This window comes from Candoia aspera, chromosome 10 (assembly GCF_035149785.1).
Source record: "Candoia aspera isolate rCanAsp1 chromosome 10, rCanAsp1.hap2, whole genome shotgun sequence".
NCBI lineage: Eukaryota > Metazoa > Chordata > Lepidosauria > Squamata > Boidae > Candoia > Candoia aspera.
Window position 1 is genome coordinate 7,516,615 of NC_086162.1, and position 6,669 is coordinate 7,523,283.

Sequence of the window (6,669 nt, forward strand, 5' to 3'; positions counted from 1 at the left end):
GTCTTTTCCCTAATCAAACAAATCAACGTTGCCATCTCTGCAAATTCACAAATCTTCACCAACTATTCCTCCATTGTGGGGTATATAAACTTCAGATTTTCTCTCAGAATCCTTTTCTGCAATGATGGCTTCCTAATGTCTGCATGCATTATATGTGCTTTGTCTCATCCTCAAAACTTTACACCTGCCTCCTACAACCCAAGGGACATCTTATTCTAGCTATCAGGGTTTTTCCCTCACAGGCCAATCAATGCTGGAGGAGAAATAAGAATCTTTCTCCATCCCTAGCCATGTCTGCTGGTCCTTGAAATGGTTCCTTCTTTTTTTTTTCAACCTGAAATTGATCCTCAATTATTCACTGAACTGTATTTCTCTGTTTGAGTTGCTAGAGAGTGTAATGCAAGGAAAAGATTGCTGTGGTTGGGGCTAGGGGCCTCTATCCACTCACTGGAAGAAAGCCTTATTGACATTTATGGGACTTACTTCTGAGTCAACCCAGATAGTGCCGCACAGTTAGCCAAAAATCAGAAGGAATCTGGTGGCACCTTTTCTGACTAATATTTTATTAAAAGTCATAGGCTGTCATGAACAACAATGAACTTCCTCCATTGCATGGAGTGCCCAGCTGAGTAGGATTTAAATTGGGATGAGGCAGAGGAGGGGGAGGGGTGACAGGTGATACAGATGCAGGTTACCTGTGCAAGACATTGCAAGTACCTCATCAATTGATAGCTGCAATGTGTTTATTGTCAACTTCTGAGGTCACCTGAAGCCTATCTGATATCTCCCAAAAGCTGATGCCTTTTCGCAAAATTTGTCAGTCTGAAAAGGTGCTGCCTGATTTCTCCTGATTTTTGGCCACCATAGACTAACACAGCTCTTTTCCTGCAACTCTGCACAGACGCGGTGGCACTGCGGGTTAAACCGCTGAGCTGCCGATCGGAAGGTCGGTGGTTCGAAACCACGTGGCGGGGTGACCTCCCGTTACTAGTCCCAGCTCCTGCTCACCTAGCAGTTCGAAAACATGCAAATGTGAGTAGATCAATAGGTACCGCTTCGGCGGGAAGGTAACGGCATTCCGAGTCATCATGCTGGCCACATGACCCGGAAGTGTCCTATGGACAACGCCGGCTCCAAGGCTTAGAAACGGAGAGGAGCAGCGCCCCCTAGAGTCGGACTCGACTGGACTTCACGTCAAGGGAAACCTTTACCTTTACCTTTACCTGCACAGTTAATACATGGACTGGATGCTGTTCAGATTCCCTTTTATTTGGAATGTTCAGGTCATTCTTGCTGGAAATAAAAAAAGTTATCTGTTCTTTGGGATTCTCCCACGGCCAGAGCTAATCCGATTAAGGATTAGTGATCAGATTATCATCTGCTTTATATTTCATTCAAAAATTGTAAGGCACCTTGAGACCATCAAGCCCAATCCCTGCTCAGTGCAGAATCCAGAACAGTCCTGTCAGGGTGGAAATGTTGATCTGAGCAGGAAAAAAGTAATAACAATTCCAGTCTTGTGGCACCTTGAAGACTAACAATTTATTTGGTCATAACCAGATGTTAGATACATGGAGTATCATCTGGGGGAGACACACACACATTTTTGGATTATTGGAAGAGAAGGTTGATATAGGCAGAATATGCGATGGGTTGCAAAAATCTAGATGGCAGGAAATGCTGAGTTTTCTGCGTCTCTTTGCTGCCATCTACTAGAGGTTCATATTTTTGCAGCCAGGTCTGGCAGCCATGCTAAAAAGAGAGGTCAGATGGAAAAGAAAAGCAGAGGGTGCAAAGGATACTTATTTATAGAGAGTGACGGTTCATAAAATAGTTGGTGGGTGTGGCATAGAATTGCATTGTGAGTTGATAAACAACAATAATCTCTTATCAGCAACTGATGAAGCTTATCTGCAAATGGTTCTTTTCCCTTCAATAGCTTAACAGGGCTAACTCTCTGGAAGGAAATTTGATAAATATAGCTGTGTGGGAGGAAGGGAGTTTAGTTCTTTCTCCAATGACATTTCTCCAATTCCACTCCTGCCCCAGCTGCTATTATCCCTACAGTGGAAACAATTTAGCTGAGTTCTTATAACATGCTTAATCCTAAACTCAGGTTAACAAAATACAATTGGTCTGTTCACCTAGCATGTGAAATCCAAACAGCAAAACCATCTTGGGGCTTAACTTGATGGTCTAGTTCACAAAAGATGCCAAGGCAATGGCTGGATTCCTACAACAGGCTGAATGAGAAATTCGACCCGATTTTAACCTTATTTAGCTAAACTCCTTATTATAGGAACATGAGAAAGATGGAGAGAAAACATAGGGAGGAAAGAACTGTTTATTTTACTTTATTTTTAATTGCACTCCTGAAGAGCATGGCCATGATGTCACTAGAAAATATTAGCCCTTTGGGGAAGAATTTTAGTTCAGTCCTACTTTTTTTCAGGGAAAAAACACACATACACATGAAGACCAAAACTCTTGATGCTGAAAACTGACCTTTTGCTACTAACTTTCAGCTATGCCATCTTCAGCCTCTTTGACTATGTCAGAAATAGGACTGGGAGGGAACAAGAAAGGACTTTTTATTAACTTTGGTGGACATGTAAGAAAAGCAAAAAGAAATTGGACCCAAATATATATATTAATCCAGAAGATTTTAAAGATTAATATACAATCAAAACCAAAGACATTTCTTTTGGGACTGATGGATAAGCAACTGGAAAAATCATATGGAACTTCGTATTTATATATGATAACCACAGTGAGACTTTTATATGCTCAAAGGTGGAAAGACTCAATATGACCTACAATGCAAGAATGGATGGTAAAGTTGATGGAGGTGGCAGAGGTGGCAAAATGGACAGCTTGGATTAGAAAAAAGACATTGACTAATTTTATGGCGAATTGGAAGCCCCTTTTGGACTTTTTGCGTGAAACAGAAAAGAATGAAATTATGATATATGGATTTGATAATCAATAATATTAATTGACAACAGAAAAAATGGATGTTATGTTATGTTGTAACCTTAGAATAAGAGTTTAATGTAAGTTTTACTTGTATCTGTTGTAAAAGGAGTCAGGAGTTACTCCTTTTTCTATTTTTTTTTCTTTTTCTGCACTTCTGTTCTCTGTTTCTTTATTAGTTTCTGTTAGATTTTATCTCTTTGTTTTAAAATTTAATAAAAGTATTGTAAAAACAAATAGGACTGGGGACATTTGGAGGCCATAGATGTATCTTGCCCAACCATGGTTCAAAGCCTTCTCTTTTCCATCATTCCTGTAACAACTGAATTTTGAGGGAAGGGACATAGTCCAAGTGCTGCTTTTAGGTAAGAAATCAAAATTTCAGGAGATTTGATAACTGAGCTCATAAGCCCTGCCTGTTTCATCCTAATATTCCAGTATCAGAGACACATCTTCCATTATTTTCCAGATATTTTGGTTGGTTATCAAAAAAAATGTCCTAATGCTAACAGCAGTTCATCCATGGACCAGACTACCATGAAAGAGATGGACCCTCCTTTGCTGGAGATGTTTAAAAGACACTGGATTGTCTTCTGTTAGGAATGCAGGGGGTTGGATTAGATGATCTCCAAGGATCCTGTAATCATTCTATGCTCTGATTTCATGCTGTTCTCACCCCCATCACCCCATCTCTTCTACTTATTCATTCTATCTTTTCACAATCTTTCCTCTGTGTCCAGCAGCATTTCTTGTTCACAGAAGCTTAAGCAAGTCAGTTAAAGATACAGTGGCTGCATTTGTATAATGTGCTAAGATGGGGGGGGGGGAGAAGGGGGAGGCGTCTGTTTTTTGCTGCTTAGCATGTTGCATGAACCCAACCCAATTAGTTTTGATTCAATGTACTATGAAAGCCATCAAATAGGATAATTCAGTAACCAGATTAACTAACCACATTGCATGAATGCAGAGGGGTTGTTTTTTTCAACTACTCCAATCACTTTACCTCTCTTCCACTGATTCTCCTATATTGTCATATTGATTTTAATTCTACATTTGGTTTGCTAAAGCTTTCTGTATCACATATTAGGATCAGGCAGTCTTTCTGAGGCCCAAGGAAATGGATCCATTATCGTTGTCTTCTTTTATGTAATTTTCAGTGAGTGGGATGATGACATAATGATGTCATGCAGTGGGCAGTTTAAACCTTGTTTAACAGAACTTTAGGGGAAATCCTGCATATTCTTTCTCCATCCTGGGGAATTCTGCAGACTAGAAAATGAAAGCTTTTAGAAGCTACATGTATGTCCAAATTGCCCCCTTAGGTGTTTTTAATAAACTTTCCCCTTGGCATTGCCTGTAAGTTATTAAACCAAGGAGCCTTAGATGGAGTATTCAGCTCCAGCCAAATGTTCTACCTTTTACCCATCCTGCTTCTCCTTCACTTCCTGGTGCTTTCAAAGATACATCAGGTGGTTTTCTGCTGACTTCTTCCAGTGTTTTTCAACTTCCCACTCTGGCCACAAGTGTCATTTCCGGGTGATGGTCTCCTATCCACATATTAAACCAGTACATAGGCAAAGAGGTCTGAAACATTCTTTTGTTGTTGTTTATTCGTTTAGTTGCTTCCGACTCTTCGTGACTTCATGGACCAGCCCACGCCAGAGCTTCCTGTTGGTCGTCAACACCCCCAGCTCCCCCAGGGACGAGTCCGTCACCTCTAGAATATCATCCATCCACCTTGCCCTTGGTCAGCCCCTCTTCCTTTTGCCTTCCACTCTCCCTAGCATCAGCATCTTCTCCAGGGTGTCCTGTCTTCTCATTATGTGGCCAAAGTATTTCAGTTTAATATCATTCCCTCAAGTGAGCAGTCTGGCTTTATTTCCTGGAGTATGGACTGGTTTGATCTTCTTGCAGTCCAAGGCACTCTCAGAATTTTCCTCCAACACCACAGTTCAAAAGCATCGATCTTCCTTCTCTCAGCCTTCCTTATGGTCCAGTTCTCGCAGCCATATGTTACTACGGGGGACACCATTGCTTTAACTATGCGGACCTTTGTTGTCAGTGTGATGTCTCTGCTCTTAACTATTTTATCAAGATTGGTCATTGCTCTTCTTCCAAGGATTAAGCGTCTTCTGATTTCCTGACTGCAGTCAGCATCTGCAGTAATCTTTGCACCTAGGAATACAAAGTCTTTCACTGCTTCTACATTTTCTCCCTCTATCTGCCAGTTATCAATCAAGCTGGTTGCCATAATCTTGGTTTTTTTGAGGTTTAGCTGCCAGCCAGCTTTTGCACTTTCTTCTTTCACCTTCATCATAAGGCTCCTCAGTTCCTCTTCGCTTTCAGCCATCAAAGTGGTATCATCTGCATATCTGAGATGGTTAATGTTTCCTCCAGCGGTTTTAACTCCAGCCTTGGATTCCTCAAGCCCAGCATGTCACATGATGTGTTCTGCATACAAGTTGAATAGGTAGGGTGAGAATATACAGCCCTGCCGTACTCCTTTCCCAATCTTAAACCAGTCCGTTGTTCCGTGGTCGGTTCTTACTGTTGCTACTTGGTCGTTATACAGATTCTTCAGGAGCCACACAAGATGACTTGGTATCCCCATACCGCTAAGAACTTGCCACAATTTGTTATGGTCCACACAGTCAAAGGCTTTAGAATAGTCAATCAAACAGAAATAGATGTTTTTCTGACACTCCCTGGCTTTTTCCATTATCCAGCGGATATTGGCAATTTGGTCCCTAGTTCCTCTGCCTTTTCTAAACCCAGCTTGTACATCTGGCAATTCTCGCATTCTTTAAGTCCCAGGAAACATGACAATATTTGGAAACCACTCAGGCAAATGTCTCCCTGATTCACTGGGGTATAAGAAAGATGGGAGGTTCAACACCATCAGACTTGCAAGATTCTGTTATTATAGCCTATCTCAATAAAGTTTAGTTCTAGCCTTGTGAAGTCTTCCTGTGGAGCTGATTTTCTTGTCTGGTCTACCTAGTTGGGCTGACAATGTGGTTCTTAGGGACATCCAGTATTCTCCCTCTTGCCCTGTTTGGGTAAAATGGGGATATATCCTGGCCCCAACTTTATTCAACCTCCGTATTAGCTGTTTGGTAAACTCTTTATCAAGTAAGGAATGCTACATACCTACGTTATCCAACAGTCCAGTCACAATTCTTCTATATGCAGACATGCACAAAGGACAAGCTTATCATCAGCTCTGAATACACTGAAGTTTTGGTATTTTCAAGACTTCTCTTTCCCAATCTTGAACACTCCTCCAGAGTTATTGGAATGGGCTGACTATTAAAGATGTAAAGTGAATAAATAATAAAGAAGATATATTTGTGTGCATGCATGCACACACGAACATGCAGATATATGCATGTACACAAATGGTTGGAAAGGTTGGAAGGAACATAGAAATGAAACTGCAAAGAAACAAAAGGCAAAAATGTGCAGCCAGAAAGGGAAAGCAAACTACTCTAGTTAGATTAACAGATTATCCAACCTTAAGGTAAAGGTGTGTAGTGATACAGCTCTAGGCTAAGGTTGAGAAGATTGGCTTGGCTTAGTGCCTAGATTCAATATCCATTCATGCCTTTTTGGGAAATGATGGTGTCTGTGCAATGAACAACTCTCCCATCTTCTCAGCAGCCTGGCATTTACCAGCAAGACCAAATCTCTTTTCCC